Source organism: Pogona vitticeps, chromosome 8, assembly GCF_051106095.1.
Source record: "Pogona vitticeps strain Pit_001003342236 chromosome 8, PviZW2.1, whole genome shotgun sequence".
Taxonomy (NCBI): Eukaryota; Metazoa; Chordata; class Lepidosauria; order Squamata; family Agamidae; genus Pogona; species Pogona vitticeps.
The window spans coordinates 5688830-5705948 of NC_135790.1; the positions used below are offsets into that span (position 1 = coordinate 5688830).

At 45.0% G+C, this 17119-nt stretch overlaps 1 protein-coding gene across 1 annotated transcript in view; it reads right to left on the reverse strand.

The window, feature by feature from the left end:
* The window catches only part of LOXL2 (lysyl oxidase like 2), a 97152-nt gene extending 80254 nt beyond the window's left edge, over positions 1-16898 (reverse strand). Inside the window, exon 1 of the mRNA XM_020780342.3 lies at positions 16763-16898. The gene's annotated coding sequence lies outside the window, so the exon portion shown is untranslated. The remainder of the gene's footprint in view (positions 1-16762) is intronic.
* Positions 16899-17119: the final 221 nt, after the last annotated feature.

Consider the following 17119-nt stretch of genomic DNA (forward strand, 5'->3'; position numbering starts at 1 on the left):
TTAAGGAAAATGGACACAGGCTCCAGTAAAATCAGGATTCAAACTACTAGGCCCTCCCACTAGACCATGTGATGAGCCAGAACAAAGAGACAGGAAAAAACAGACTTCTCCACAAAAAGCCTACCTTTCGCCTCCTTCCCAGCCAAAACCCTTAAGGAAAATGGACACAGGCTCCAGTAAAATCAGGATTCAAACTACTAGGCCCTCCCACTAGACCATGTGATGAGCCAGAACAAAGAGACAGGAAAAAACAGACTTCTCCACAAAAAGCCTACCTTTCGCCTCCTTCCCAGCCAAAACCCTTAAGGAAAATGGACACAGGCTCCAGTAAAATCAGGATTCAAACTACTAGGACCCTCCCACTAGACCATGTGATGAGCCAGAACAAAGAGACAGGAAAAAACAGACTTCTCCACAAAAAGCCTACCTTTCGCCTCCTTCCCAGCCAAAACCCTTAAGGAAAATGGACACAGGCTCCAGTAAAATCAGGATTCAAACTACTAGGCCCTCCCACTAGACCATGTGATGAGCCAGAACAAAGAGACAGGAAAAAACAGACTTCTCCACAAAAAGCCTACCTTTCGCCTCCTTCCCAGCCAAAACCCTTAAGGAAAATGGACACAGGCTCCAGTAAAATCAGGATTCAAACTACTAGGCCCTCCCACTAGACCATGTGATGAGCCAGAACAAAGAGACAGGAAAAAACAGACTTCTCCACAAAAAGCCTACCTTTCGCCTCCTTCCCAGCCAAAACCCTTAAGGAAAATGGACACAGGCTCCAGTAAAATCAGGATTCAAACTACTAGGCCCTCCCACTAGACCATGTGATGAGCCAGAACAAAGAGACAGGAAAAAACAGACTTCTCCACAAAAAGCCTACCTTTCGCCTCCTTCCCAGCCAAAACCCTTAAGGAAAATGGACACAGGCTCCAGTAAAATCAGGATTCAAACTACTAGGCCCTCCCACTAGACCATGTGATGAGCCAGAACAAAGAGACAGGAAAAAACAGACTTCTCCACAAAAAGCCTACCTTTCGCCTCCTTCCCAGCCAAAACCCTTAAGGAAAATGGACACAGGCTCCAGTAAAATCAGGATTCAAACTACTAGGCCCTCCCACTAGACCATGTGATGAGCCAGAACAAAGAGACAGGAAAAAACAGACTTCTCCACAAAAAGCCTACCTTTCGCCTCCTTCCCAGCCAAAACCCTTAAGGAAAATGGACACAGGCTCCAGTAAAATCAGGATTCAAACTACTAGGCCCTCCCACTAGACCATGTGATGAGCCAGAACAAAGAGACAGGAAAAAACAGACTTCTCCACAAAAAGCCTACCTTTCGCCTCCTTCCCAGCCAAAACCCTTAAGGAAAATGGACACAGGCTCCAGTAAAATCAGGATTCAAACTACTAGGCCCTCCCACTAGACCATGTGATGAGCCAGAACAAAGAGACAGGAAAAAACAGACTTCTCCACAAAAAGCCTACCTTTCGCCTCCTTCCCAGCCAAAACCCTTAAGGAAAATGGACACAGGCTCCAGTAAAATCAGGATTCAAACTACTAGGCCCTCCCACTAGACCATGTGATGAGCCAGAACAAAGAGACAGGAAAAAACAGACTTCTCCACAAAAAGCCTACCTTTCGCCTCCTTCCCAGCCAAAACCCTTAAGGAAAATGGACACAGGCTCCAGTAAAATCAGGATTCAAACTACTAGGCCCTCCCACTAGACCATGTGATGAGCCAGAACAAAGAGACAGGAAAAAACAGACTTCTCCACAAAAAGCCTACCTTTCGCCTCCTTCCCAGCCAAAACCCTTAAGGAAAATGGACACAGGCTCCAGTAAAATCAGGATTCAAACTACTAGGCCCTCCCACTAGACCATGTGATGAGCCAGAACAAAGAGACAGGAAAAAACAGACTTCTCCACAAAAAGCCTACCTTTCGCCTCCTTCCCAGCCAAAACCCTTAAGGAAAATGGACACAGGCTCCAGTAAAATCAGGATTCAAACTACTAGGCCCTCCCACTAGACCATGTGATGAGCCAGAACAAAGAGACAGGAAAAAACAGACTTCTCCACAAAAAGCCTACCTTTCGCCTCCTTCCCAGCCAAAACCCTTAAGGAAAATGGACACAGGCTCCAGTAAAATCAGGATTCAAACTACTAGGCCCTCCCACTAGACCATGTGATGAGCCAGAACAAAGAGACAGGAAAAAACAGACTTCTCCACAAAAAGCCTACCTTTCGCCTCCTTCCCAGCCAAAACCCTTAAGGAAAATGGACACAGGCTCCAGTAAAATCAGGATTCAAACTACTAGGCCCTCCCACTAGACCATGTGATGAGCCAGAACAAAGAGACAGGAAAAAACAGACTTCTCCACAAAAAGCCTACCTTTCGCCTCCTTCCCAGCCAAAACCCTTAAGGAAAATGGACACAGGCTCCAGTAAAATCAGGATTCAAACTACTAGGCCCTCCCACTAGACCATGTGATGAGCCAGAACAAAGAGACAGGAAAAAACAGACTTCTCCACAAAAAGCCTACCTTTCGCCTCCTTCCCAGCCAAAACCCTTAAGGAAAATGGACACAGGCTCCAGTAAAATCAGGATTCAAACTACTAGGCCCTCCCACTAGACCATGTGATGAGCCAGAACAAAGAGACAGGAAAAAACAGACTTCTCCACAAAAAGCCTACCTTTCGCCTCCTTCCCAGCCAAAACCCTTAAGGAAAATGGACACAGGCTCCAGTAAAATCAGGATTCAAACTACTAGGCCCTCCCACTAGACCATGTGATGAGCCAGAACAAAGAGACAGGAAAAAACAGACTTCTCCACAAAAAGCCTACCTTTCGCCTCCTTCCCAGCCAAAACCCTTAAGGAAAATGGACACAGGCTCCAGTAAAATCAGGATTCAAACTACTAGGCCCTCCCACTAGACCATGTGATGAGCCAGAACAAAGAGACAGGAAAAAACAGACTTCTCCACAAAAAGCCTACCTTTCGCCTCCTTCCCAGCCAAAACCCTTAAGGAAAATGGACACAGGCTCCAGTAAAATCAGGATTCAAACTACTAGGCCCTCCCACTAGACCATGTGATGAGCCAGAACAAAGAGACAGGAAAAAACAGACTTCTCCACAAAAAGCCTACCTTTCGCCTCCTTCCCAGCCAAAACCCTTAAGGAAAATGGACACAGGCTCCAGTAAAATCAGGATTCAAACTACTAGGCCCTCCCACTAGACCATGTGATGAGCCAGAACAAAGAGACAGGAAAAAACAGACTTCTCCACAAAAAGCCTACCTTTCGCCTCCTTCCCAGCCAAAACCCTTAAGGAAAATGGACACAGGCTCCAGTAAAATCAGGATTCAAACTACTAGGCCCTCCCACTAGACCATGTGATGAGCCAGAACAAAGAGACAGGAAAAAACAGACTTCTCCACAAAAAGCCTACCTTTCGCCTCCTTCCCAGCCAAAACCCTTAAGGAAAATGGACACAGGCTCCAGTAAAATCAGGATTCAAACTACTAGGCCCTCCCACTAGACCATGTGATGAGCCAGAACAAAGAGACAGGAAAAAACAGACTTCTCCACAAAAAGCCTACCTTTCGCCTCCTTCCCAGCCAAAACCCTTAAGGAAAATGGACACAGGCTCCAGTAAAATCAGGATTCAAACTACTAGGCCCTCCCACTAGACCATGTGATGAGCCAGAACAAAGAGACAGGAAAAAACAGACTTCTCCACAAAAAGCCTACCTTTCGCCTCCTTCCCAGCCAAAACCCTTAAGGAAAATGGACACAGGCTCCAGTAAAATCAGGATTCAAACTACTAGGCCCTCCCACTAGACCATGTGATGAGCCAGAACAAAGAGACAGGAAAAAACAGACTTCTCCACAAAAAGCCTACCTTTCGCCTCCTTCCCAGCCAAAACCCTTAAGGAAAATGGACACAGGCTCCAGTAAAATCAGGATTCAAACTACTAGGCCCTCCCACTAGACCATGTGATGAGCCAGAACAAAGAGACAGGAAAAAACAGACTTCTCCACAAAAAGCCTACCTTTCGCCTCCTTCCCAGCCAAAACCCTTAAGGAAAATGGACACAGGCTCCAGTAAAATCAGGATTCAAACTACTAGGCCCTCCCACTAGACCATGTGATGAGCCAGAACAAAGAGACAGGAAAAAACAGACTTCTCCACAAAAAGCCTACCTTTCGCCTCCTTCCCAGCCAAAACCCTTAAGGAAAATGGACACAGGCTCCAGTAAAATCAGGATTCAAACTACTAGGCCCTCCCACTAGACCATGTGATGAGCCAGAACAAAGAGACAGGAAAAAACAGACTTCTCCACAAAAAGCCTACCTTTCGCCTCCTTCCCAGCCAAAACCCTTAAGGAAAATGGACACAGGCTCCAGTAAAATCAGGATTCAAACTACTAGGCCCTCCCACTAGACCATGTGATGAGCCAGAACAAAGAGACAGGAAAAAACAGACTTCTCCACAAAAAGCCTACCTTTCGCCTCCTTCCCAGCCAAAACCCTTAAGGAAAATGGACACAGGCTCCAGTAAAATCAGGATTCAAACTACTAGGCCCTCCCACTAGACCATGTGATGAGCCAGAACAAAGAGACAGGAAAAAACAGACTTCTCCACAAAAAGCCTACCTTTCGCCTCCTTCCCAGCCAAAACCCTTAAGGAAAATGGACACAGGCTCCAGTAAAATCAGGATTCAAACTACTAGGCCCTCCCACTAGACCATGTGATGAGCCAGAACAAAGAGACAGGAAAAAACAGACTTCTCCACAAAAAGCCTACCTTTCGCCTCCTTCCCAGCCAAAACCCTTAAGGAAAATGGACACAGGCTCCAGTAAAATCAGGATTCAAACTACTAGGCCCTCCCACTAGACCATGTGATGAGCCAGAACAAAGAGACAGGAAAAAACAGACTTCTCCACAAAAAGCCTACCTTTCGCCTCCTTCCCAGCCAAAACCCTTAAGGAAAATGGACACAGGCTCCAGTAAAATCAGGATTCAAACTACTAGGCCCTCCCACTAGACCATGTGATGAGCCAGAACAAAGAGACAGGAAAAAACAGACTTCTCCACAAAAAGCCTACCTTTCGCCTCCTTCCCAGCCAAAACCCTTAAGGAAAATGGACACAGGCTCCAGTAAAATCAGGATTCAAACTACTAGGCCCTCCCACTAGACCATGTGATGAGCCAGAACAAGGAGACAGGAAAAAACAGACTTCTCCACAAAAAGCCTACCTTTCGCCTCCTTCCCAGCCAAAACCCTTAAGGAAAATGGACACAGGCTCCAGTAAAATCAGGATTCAAACTACTAGGCCCTCCCACTAGACCATGTGATGAGCCAGAACAAAGAGACAGGAAAAAAACAGACTTCTCCACAAAAAGCCTACCTTTCGCCTCCTTCCCAGCCAAAACCGTTAAGGAAAATGGACGCAGGCTCCAGTAAAATCAGGATTCTCAGGATTATCTCAAGACTAGGAACATTAAAACCAGCATATACTGAAAAGCTATTACAACAGTTATCCTCTCCCCATTTCTGGAGATGATTAATCAGGCTTAATAGCTTTTCAACGTGGTGTTGACTGAAAAAAAAGAGGTTTACTTCCCCATGTTTTATTACTTTAAAGAATCCTAATCTAGTAAGAATCAAATACTGTTCTAGCGCCTATGTATAAGGCAGGGGAGACAATATGAAACTCCTGGTATGCAGGTAACCCTCCACCATAGAGGTTTGTCTGGAACGGCCTTTTGGTCACCCACCCTTTGAAGATAATACACACAATGTTGTTAATCGATGTCCCATGTGTTTTCTGTCTGTGTATCTTTAGACCTGGTTTGTGCTATTCTTTCTTTTTAATTATTATTTTATTATTATTTTATTATTATTATTTTAACAGACTGTACAGCACCAACTTGATTACAGCGTGCTTGGAGCACAACTGAGTTTTTCCTAGGGCTTCAGAATTTCTCTATTTGCAGAACTTGCCTGCTTTATGGTTTCCTACTCAAGTGACTTGAGCAGCCATTTTAAATTACCCCGACATTCATTTCTCTTCAGGACAGAGAGCCCCTCTTGCTCATAGGGTACAAACATATGCCATAGTTCTGGTGCTCATCATCTGTACAGCCTGGTTGGGGGGGGGCTCAGGGTTTTATATGCAGTAGACCCTTTGCCGGACTTTAATGAAAGTCAGCCCTCAGGAGCGGGGTGTGCTCAGATAGCAGCCAGCTCCTACTTGCAGAAAGACTAGCATTTATGCAAGGGAGGTCTTTAATGACCTTATTGTTGTCTTATTATTATTATTATTCATTTGTGTAGCAAAACAGTGCTGCATAAAGGGAGGAACAAAAATGGATACCAGGAAATGAGCAATTAAACTCTTCATCCACTGTTATGGGAAAAGACATTTGAAGAGGTCATCCAAGGACAAAACCCATCATTAATTTCCCTACCAGCTTAAACTTGGAGCCATCTAAAGAGCAAGATGTAGAAACAGGGAACATTTAATGAACACTAGAAAGGATCTTGACCTTGGACACAGCTGGATAATATAACATAATACTGGAAGATGAAACATGAGATGAACTGACTCCCATAAACGAAGCTGCAGCCTTTCATTGCATGATGAAGCTGAGGTTTGGGAAACGCTATGAGAAGGCAAGACGTGCTGGGGAAGACAATGATGCTAGGAAAAGTTGAAGGCAGCAGGAAAACAGGAAGACCCATTATGACATGGATTGACTCCATAAAGGAACCATGGCCTTGAGTTTACAAGAATGGAGCAGGCTGTTGAGAAACGAACATGTTGAAAGTTACTCATACATAGATTCACCATAAGTCTGAGACAATCAGGTAACACACAAGAACGACAACCTTTCCAGCTGGTCGTGCAAGGAGTTGAACCTGGGACTTTCTACATGAGAAGCATGTCCTCTGCCTTGGATCTACTCCTGGCTTCCTTTGCCAAACTAACGGAAGTCAGTGGATGAATTTCCTAAATACCTAGAAGTTTCCTCATCATAAGGGACGTGGTGGCGCAGCGGGCTAAACCACAGAAGCCTTTGTGTGCTGCAGGGTCAGAAGACCAAGCAGTCGTAAGATCGAATCCACGCGACAGAGTGAGCGCCCGTTGCTTGTCCCAACTCCTGCCAACCTAGCAGTTCGAAAGCATGCAAATGCAAGTAGATAAATAGGGACCACCTCGGTGGGAAGGTAACAGCGTTCCGTGTCTAAGTCACACTGGCCATGTGACCACAGAAGATTGTCTTCGGATAAACGCTGGCTCTATGGCTTGGAAATGGGGATGAGCACCGCCCCCTAGAGTCGAACACGACCGGACAAAAATTGTCAAGGGGAACCTTTACCTTTCCCTCATCATCTTGACAGCAGCTGAAATAGGACTGTTAGCTCAGCTTTTAAGGAGAGAAAAGGAATAGTTTTCAGAGGATATCACCTAACCTGTTTGTTAGGTAATCACTGTATGTACGGGTTTATTCATTTACAGTATTTATGTTGGCCCCCCAATAGCACAGTTTCTGCTGAGCATCTTTAGGCACCCTTCAGTCTCGAGAGACTATGGTAATGTGCTCTGTATGGGGGAGCTGGAGTGTCCTCTCCAGAGCCCAAAGCCTGGGTAAAATAATATGGAGGATAGGCTGTCACCGAAGTAGCAAATCCCCCCTCTTCGCATCGCTGAAATAGTCCAGTGCAGCTCACAAAGATAAAACGATAACAGGCACTATCAGAAAAAACAATTGCAATGTAACTTTTCTAACAGGGATGGACCTAGAGCCAAATTCTTATAACTAAAAATAAGCAGAGGAATACAACAAAGGATATGACCTTAGAGAGACAGGATAGGGTGGGAATGTACGCCTAGCTATCCTGCGTGCCTGAAATAGCCAGAGCTGGCTTACGTCGCGCCCTGTGGTCAAGGAGCTTGAGGATCGCTAAAATCCACCTCTTTCAGATAGTGAGCTCGTTTTTCTGTTAGCTGTCCATAACTCTGAGGCAAAAGAGAAGCCAGACCAAAAGGACTCATCTACGCGGAGCTTGAAGAAGTTTGGCACCTATGGCAGCTCTTCCCCCCCCCCCCATCAGTTTCCTGACTGGCCATGCTGTGACTTGCAGAGGACCTTGAGAGTTACAGGCCAATAAAGTAACTTCTTCAAGTTCTCCACTCTCACCCTTTAGCTTTAGATGGACACGCTTTCCCTACTGACGGCGACCCCTTTATTCAGGTAGAAAATACTTGGAAGTGATGTAATGTTCTCTTCTTCTGGGGACATCCTGGGACTGTGCAGCTTGCCCAAGGCTGCGCAGACTGACTCTACTCACAAGGAGAGGTGGATCAAAGGCTCAACCTCTGGCTTTGAAGCCAGATATCTAAACTACTGAGCTATCCCATCAGTTGACTGGACTGGTGGTTGAAAGTTTCTTCACCAACAGGTGTCCTCCATGACACCTGACACATGAAGGCAATAAAGGAGACCCAGAACAGACTGTGTAACTTACTCTCCAGTCCAAAGAACTGATGCAGAACCAGGTAGTTGTCCCTCCCCATCAGCATCTGCCACCTGAAGCCACTGCCCCACTTGGGTAAGGGCAGGACCCAGTTGCTAAAGAGTTCTCAGAACTAATTGCTTTGCATATAAATACAGGCACCACCAGCCCCCAAATAAATTCTAAAGTACAAACAACACTTTTTCTTTTGGTTGGGTGGCTATTGCAGGGGAAATGACTGAGTCTAAGCAGTCTGAGGTACATTATTTTACATATGTTTGCATTTAAGGCACATGTTTCTAAAATGCAAGCCATTGGTCTGATGATTATCAGGATTCTAGAGCAGGGTGGTGGGGTAGATTTTAAGAAAAACCATTCTATGGTCTTTCCACTGGAAGGAAACCGCCTGCGGGCTGTCTATTCTCTTGCTGGGCTGTTCTCTGTCCATTCTACTGATCCTTGTCTATTGTATTGGAAGCTTTTCTTGGCTCTCTTGGTGGATCTCCAGCCTATGCAAACAGAAGTGTCAAAGTAACATTCTTTGTTAAGAGTAGAGATAGGCATGAAATGAACCAAAAGCTTAAAAACCTGATGGACCACACTGGTTTGTGGTTCGTTTCACGACAGAGTTCGGGGATCTCGTTTTGCTGAAGCAAAACGAAACACTGAACTTTTCTCCCTTTGGCGCTTCATTTGCTTCAACGAAAAGGGATGCCCGCCCGCCTCCTTCCCTCTGCTCCCATGGCTTCTGCCTACGTGCTCCTGCTTCCACCAACACTGTGGGTGTGATCCTCAGAGGGAGCAGGTCTGGCTTCCCTGGCAGGAGCCAGCCACTGCCTCTGAACATGTGCCCACAGTTTTCCAGGCATGAACTGAAAAAAAAAAAAAAGAGAGAGAACTGCGAACTAGTTCATTTTTCTGGTGATTCGTGGTGGTTTGTGGTTAACCACGAACCATCATCAACCACCAGTTTTTCCAGTTCATGCCAGCTCTAGTCAGGAGCAAATGTGTGTGTGTGTGTGTGTAATCTAAGCTGTGATTCTCATAGTGCTCCCAATATTCTTTCTTTTCTTTCTTTGTTTTTAAAAAAGGCATCCTGCACATATTCCAAACGCAAAGATGCCTTTCATGTCAGATCTCCTTTGGACCTTTAGATCCAAGTTCCAATCTACACTCGGCATCACATCTTATGGGGCTGTTGCTCTTTAATGCTGTCAAGTTGCTTTTGACTTGTGGCAACTGTAGGAATTAATGATCCCCAAAAGATCCTCTCCTTAACCGCCCTGCTCAAGTCTTATAAATTAAAGGCCATGGCTTTCTTTATTGAATCAATTCTTTTTCCAGTAACCAGCTGATGTGGGATTTCTTGACATAAAAATGTAGATGTTGCAGACAAATTCTTATTTTGATAAGTGAAATATTGGCCTGAATCCTGTTGCCAACTCATGCCTGATTTCACAAGCATAAATCAACATGGGATGGCAGACAAAATCTAGTCACCGAGTGCAAAAGAAGCCAGGGCTTCTGCACATAGAACAGAAGCAAGAATTTCAACAGGTCTAACCTGTCTACTTTTCATCATATACCTAAATACAGTATGGGTGGAACTGCAGTTTGAAATACTCCTGGTTTTGTACCAGGTTTGGCACAACTGAAATAGAATAAAAAAAAAATCTCCAACTACACAACATACAGATAAGCACACTTTTTCCCCAGCTGGGAAGCAGTTTTTTTTTCCCTTAATGCCCAAATGGGGCTTGTTTATTTTAAATTGATTCTGACATTGTATTTTTATTTCACTTGTTCTGGCATGTGTAATCATCTCTGCCAAAATCAATAGTGCCTTTGGGGGGTCTGCAGGGTTTGGAGAGTCCTGTAGACTTTGGATTGCTGGATACCATGCGGTCCAGACTCTTCCTTTTCCCACCTTATCTGCTTCTGTTTTAGCACTACATCGATTTAGCGCTATGCCAGTTCAGAACTTAATATAAACAATTAAATATTAAAAACATGATTTACCAAATATGACTATTATTAAAGGACAGAGGGGAAAGGTGTTAGAGTAGTTGTGGACTGTGTTGTAGGTGCTGAGGCTGGCCTTCCTGAATAAAAGCTGCTGAGTCCAGTGTCAGTTGTCTCAAAGGAGGCAAGCCCTGCCTTAACAATGGGGCGAAGAATTAAGTTCCCGGTATAAAGCAAAACCCAGGAAAATGGGGACCTGGAATGGCAAGGTACCAATGTACCACATAGCTTGCCATTGGACTAAACATTCCCTGTGAGCCCACACACCGACACGAAAAACCACTCGATTTGTAAAAATGTGAACCAGCTGCTGATTTAAGTCACTAGTGTTGTCGTGCCCTAATAAAGAGGTGGGAGCCCCTGTCCTCTTTTGTATGTGGCTCCCTCAGTCAAGAACCATTTTCTGGCTATCTTTTAGCAACTGGGAGTCAGTTGTCTTGGCTGATTAACAGCAAGTTACCTAGATATCTGTTCAGAAACCAGGACCTAACTTCTTTCAAACTCTGGCTGGGTGTGTGCAGGCACATATATGCTATATGGGGCATATGAAATAGCACTGGGTTCTTGTTCCTTCAAAAAGTGAAAAAGGGGAATTTCAGCAGGTGTAGCTCAACATGAAAGCTACATGTGTTGAAATTTCCTCTTCTACATCACTCTTAAAGTGCAGGAGCCCTTTCTTCCTCTTGTCTTGTGGGCATCCTAGTGCGCATGGACAGATTTCATAATACTGCTTGCTATAAATACAGGGACATCCTTTATGCATTAAATGCTGAAAGTTATATAACACTTGACATATCAAACAGTGTGCATGCTAGACACACTTCCATGGCTTAGGGAAACTGTGTCTGAACAGTCAACTTAACTCATGGCACATTGAAAAATCAAACCAAGTTGCCCTACACACCCGCGCTTTGAGCTGGCACCATGCTTGAGCCTGCCCAGCTGGGAGTACCCATTTGGCAAGAATCACTAGCACAGACATGGCTGTGGTTTCCTACAATCGCATTAAGCTGCCCTCAGACTTTCAAGGAATGCTTCGTGACAGCCTCGTGTGGCTGCCAAGCACAAGGGCACTCTGTGTGTGGTAGAATATTTCTGCAAACATCCACACCACCAACAAATGCAACAGCTTTTATCTGACAGAGCAGGTGCATGGAAATACAACCTGACCACAGATTACAAAGGCATTGTGGGTCTGTTTGAGCCATTGAAATTGGTCCCTCTAGGATATTTTAGGTTTCATCCCTGGACTTTTATTTTTTTTAAGATTGCAGTCCTATGCAGGTATTTGGAAGGGAGTTCCACTACCTATATTTGGACATACTTTTGCATAGCACTGTTTTAAGAAAAGATGGCCAGGGTGTAGAATGTTAGGTTTGCACTTTTTGGCAATCATGTGTGGCCAGGAGATTGCACAATGTCCACCCTTCCAAATGTTGCAAACTACTTGCATGGTTAACATTGCGGGTGCAGGTATTTCAGTAGGATTGTGGCCCGTGTCTCTATATGGAGAAATCCAAGCAAAGTTTGGGAAAGGTCCACTTACGGGAATACAAATCTCAGGATCCCCTATTAGGTTGGCCAACTATGGGCCTCCAAATATTGCAGGGCTTACATTATCTCGAGGTTGCCTTGCTAATAGCAACGAAGGACAGGAGCTCCAGTGTGAAAAATTTCTGGAGGGCTCTTGTTTCCCACCCCTGTTCCTTGTAGTCTTGAATCAAGAGTTTGCATAAGAGCTGCATTCATTTCCAGAAGGAACCCATCAAATGAGTTTTGCTGTAAGCGGTAGCAACACATCTGGGACCACTTTGGGGAAACCACAAAGACACACACATTTCTGAATGACAGCCTTCACCATCTGAAACCCCTCCCAGATCCTGTTGCGTCTCACTTGAGACCAGACCCATACGACCACCTAGCCGTTCTCAGGCTTCCTCTTTCTGGGGAATCTTTTCCCAATTACCACCGACCCCATCAGTGCCAACGAGGTGCCCAGGTTAGGTTGCGAAACTCACATCTGGGATTCCACTCCACTGTGAGATTCTGTAGATGACACGGGGCTAGTCACTGCCCAGCATCCTTCAGAATAATCTCCCTCACAAGATTTTTGTATCAATAAAAGGAGACGTCAGGGGCAAGAAAGAGAACCACAAAGACATCTTTGAGCTCCTTGAAGGAAGGATTGAATAAATGTGAATGAACAGTCATGAATCCCAATTACTGGAGTTCAGGAAATCTAGGCAATGTGGTGTTGCAGTTAGAAAGTGGTTGGCCATACAAAATCCAGAACTGAAGTTGCTACTGAGCTCTGAAATGTATTGGATGACCCCAAGCCATTCGCACACTCTCAGCCTGAACTGTATCACAGTGTCCCAGGTGAATGAAAAATATGTCTTCATCAAACCTCACATGCGCCTTCCATCACATCTAATGGAGTAAAATAATGGCAGCCATCATTTTAGAAACTTTCATCACCACAATAGATTATCTTATAAAGAAGGCCCTAATAAACTCTTTGACGGGTTTGGCAACAATCACAAAGCTACTGGCTTGCCCTCCTTTGAACACACCACATGGGGCTGGAGGTGAAAGAGTTGCCTTCGTTTCCATGAGCCAGTTGACCCACCGAGGTTGCTGGGGAAGCCTTCTGCTGGCTTTAGAAACAGGGGTCATGAAACAGGGCCTTTTGGGTTGTAGCACCAAGACTTCAGCACCCACTCTCTCGAAGGTTCATCCATCTGTCCCTTTCCCAGGCAATGAATCAATATGAAAGCAAGTCCTTGATTCTATTGAGGGTAGATTCTGATCGCAAAAAAAAAAAAAAAGCTTCTTAAGACCAATTCAGCAACAGAATTTAATTGTCATTGGGTGATAAGCTTTCCCTTTTTTGAGGATCTCCAAGCAAAGGCCATCTTATGGTCAGCTCTGGATTTCTTGCATTAGCAATGAAGTGGACTAAGTTGGCCTTCAACGGCACCCTCCAACTTTGTGATTTCGTGTGACTTCCATGGTAGTGAATTGTTACTCCTGCCTCTCCAGGTTTCATTGAAGTGACTCACTCTCTTACTAATTTTGTTTTGTTTTGTTGTGCCCTGATCATGTTTCTTGAAGAAGCTGTACCCAGATTTGAATCCCAATTAACAACTGCAAGTGCCACCCTCATGAAAACTAGGGAGAACTTGAATTGCAGCAAGGCTCACCTGCTTTCCATAGCAGGGCGTAACTATGGACTGTGTGAAGCCAGAATAAACTGTCCTGTCCTTGGGAAGCTGCAGAGAAATTCCAGTGAGCACCTATACAGCTGGATGAAGGGGAAGGTTTTAAGATCAAAGAGACAGTCGTTGCCAGAAAGATGTGCAGTGTGCATTTTCCTTTCCAGAAAACAACTTCAGACTTAAGGGTCTCTCTCTGTCTCAGGTTTTAGAAAAATACAAGCCAAGTCACAGGGCTATTTGCCCTGTCCCAATTGAAACAGACTGCTTATTTTCTTCAGATAAATTAATCTTAGATGTCAATCTTAGAACTCCAGAGCTGGAAGGGACCTTACCGGGCATGGAGTCCAGCCTCTGTCAAGGAGGCACAGCGGGGAATTCGAACTCCCAACCCTTGACCCCCGAACTTAAACCACTGAGCTACCCAGCAGTTTGCAGATGATGTATTCAGGTTTTGAGCTTCTTCCCCATTTCAGCATATGTTGAGGTGCTGTTGAGAACAGAATGCTCAGCTAGTTTGAAGCTGAGAAAGTTATTTAAAAATAAAAACCTGCAAATGTTAGTGCCCATCCCCCAGCTAGCATGTTTTACTCCAACCTAAATTTAAAAAACAAAATTAGCAACTGAGAAAGGCACTCTGGTGTAAACTCAAAACCATAAAAACCAGAAGGGGCAATTCCCTTCTGTTGAAGCCTCAGAGTCTGTACCGGCCTCTGGACTATTGAGTCTGATCCAGCCCAGCATTTCTTATGTGTCCATGTCGAAAACCACAGCATACTATGAGCAACCACTTCTCGCCGCTGATGAAAAATATATCCCAAAAATACCAGAGGAAAAAAAATGTTATTTGACATTCCAAAAATGTATTTGACATTCCATACCCATGTCACAATACAGTGAGCTCCCTTTATTTGAAGCAAATGCCATGCAGTCGTCTCTATGTATCTGCTCCAAAGTAAGTCTTACTGGGTTTTTTTTTTTTCTTGGAAGCTTATACCCCAAGGAAGTATTCAGAGAGTTTCAGCCTTGGCAATCACGTGTCATTTTCGGCCACCCTGCCTTTTTAATTTGCTAAACATTGAAGTCACAAGAACCCTGCAAAGTCTAAGTGTTCCTACTGGTCTCATCATGGACTTGAAGGATCAGACAGACATTCTGAAACAGTACAGGACTTGATTCCCTTCATCGAGAGCTGTCTAAACACAATATAAAAAAGCACTGGAGCAGATGGAATCAAAGGAGCCAGACAGATTCTGAACCCGGGCTTTCTAAGGGGAAAAAAGCAACATCTTGGAATGTTTACTGCCCCAACTTGCCAACAATTAGCAAGCCATCTCTTTCTGCCTCGTTAATTCAGGGAACTGCAAGTCTGCTTGACAAACTATAGGTTGCTATTTTTGTTCTAAACATACCTCTGCCATGAACAGACTGGCTGGATAGCTCAGTGGTTTAGGTCTCAAAGGTTGGGAGTTCAACGAAGAAGAGCCAGCCTGTGTAGCCTTGGGCAAGCTGCACAGTCCCAGGGCACCCCCAGAAGAAGGGAATGGTCAACCCCTTCTGAGGAAAAAACCTGAGAAGGCTCACCACAAGTCAGAATTGACTTGGTGACACATTATCCCGGTAAAACAAGGAGCATCTTTAAGGTGTTCCTAGATTTTCCACTCCTGGATTCAGGCATTTCTCTTGCAGTTTATGTTCCAACCATCTTCCAAAAGAATCCAAGGCAACATTGGAGCAGTTCCTTTCCTTTCCTTTCCTTTCCTTTCCTTTCCTTTCCTTTCCTTTCCTTTCCTTTCCTTTCCTTTCCTTTCCTTTCCTTTCCTTTCCTTACAACAGCCTTGTAAGGTAGATTATGTTGAAAGAGAGTGAGTATCCAAAGACCTTAATGGTGGATGTGAGATTCGAATCCACTTCTCATCAGTGCAAATGTAGCATTTCATCTTTTAACCCACCATATAAGCTTTCCCCCCAGAATGAGGAATGCAACATTGAAATACACTGTGTTGGACCACAGACTTTCTCCAGGATTCATTGTCTAGCCCCTCTCGAAGACCGTCGACTGGGCTGGGCAGGTGGTTTCCTCCTGATAAGCATGGGGCAGGATAGATTATTTTTTACCCTAATAGGATTTTAAGTCAGGATCATCCCACCGTGTTTAGTTTAATTCCTACCCTGCTCCCCCACATGGAACGACTCATTAAGTTCACAAAAAGGTTAGGAAGACGACCAAACGGCATCCTCAGATCTCAAGCCGCTCCGTCTGAAGTGGCGGTCAAAGCGCATCCAGTCACTGAGGAAGTTCAGAGAAGATCTGGTGGGATTACTTTCTGAAGTGGGAAGGGGTCCTGCCGGGAGAATCAGGAAGACAGCAAGCTGCCTCCCACCATATCTCTGCCCATCTCTTTCTTGGCTACATCATCTTTTCCCAACCTGGCCCCTCACTACTGTTGTGGACTACAACGCCTGCCTATAAGGGGGAATGATGGGAGGTGTAATCTGGCAACTGTGGAAGGTTACCAGATCGGGGAAGCTGATCTACTGTGAACTGCTGGCAGGTCTGCAAAGTTCCTTCTCCGTTGCACCTGGAGAGGCTGAAAATCCAAACTGGCATCTTTTGAACTCGAAGCATGCGCTTTTCGGTCGAGCTATATCCCAAACTCACCGGAAGGCAGGAGCACCTTATCTATTTCATACCTCTCCCATCTGGATGCCAGTAACCCCAAGCTGGGGACTGTTTCTTTCTTTAAACTGAAACTAAAACCTAAAAAAATAAAAATTGGGGATTCCAGAAGTTGTAGGCTGGGACAAATGTCCCCCCTAGTTCTGCATCAGTCAACTAACAAAATTCTCAGGAAAAGGAAAAAGAAAAGAAGACCCAGAACGTAAACCAGACAAATGCACCACCATCCCACATTCCTTCTTACTGGATTGCAACTATTTCTGTAGCTTCACCTATAAACACACATCTTGCAATACAAACATCTCTGATGGTTGTCCTTACCTAGCAGACCTGGGCAGGATGGGCTGTGGGAGACGATCCTCGTGCACTCAGCGTCTCTACCAGACTGATCCTTGAAGCCCTTGGACAGGGCTTCTTGTCCTAGCACATTTCACCAAATTTCGCTTCCAAAAACCCCTCCCAGTGCCCACCCCCTCCACCCTCAGCCAACAGCAGCCGAGGCTCGGCAGGGTGATATCATGCTGGGTTTTTTCCCCTGTAATCTGAGACTGGCTTGTGGCATTCCTGGAGTACTCCTGCTAGGAAGTAATAGGGAGAGAGAGAGAGGAGAGAGAGAGAGAGGAAGAAAAGGGGGGCCTGATTGCTTTCTAGGAAGCTTATAATAAAAACAGGACAGAC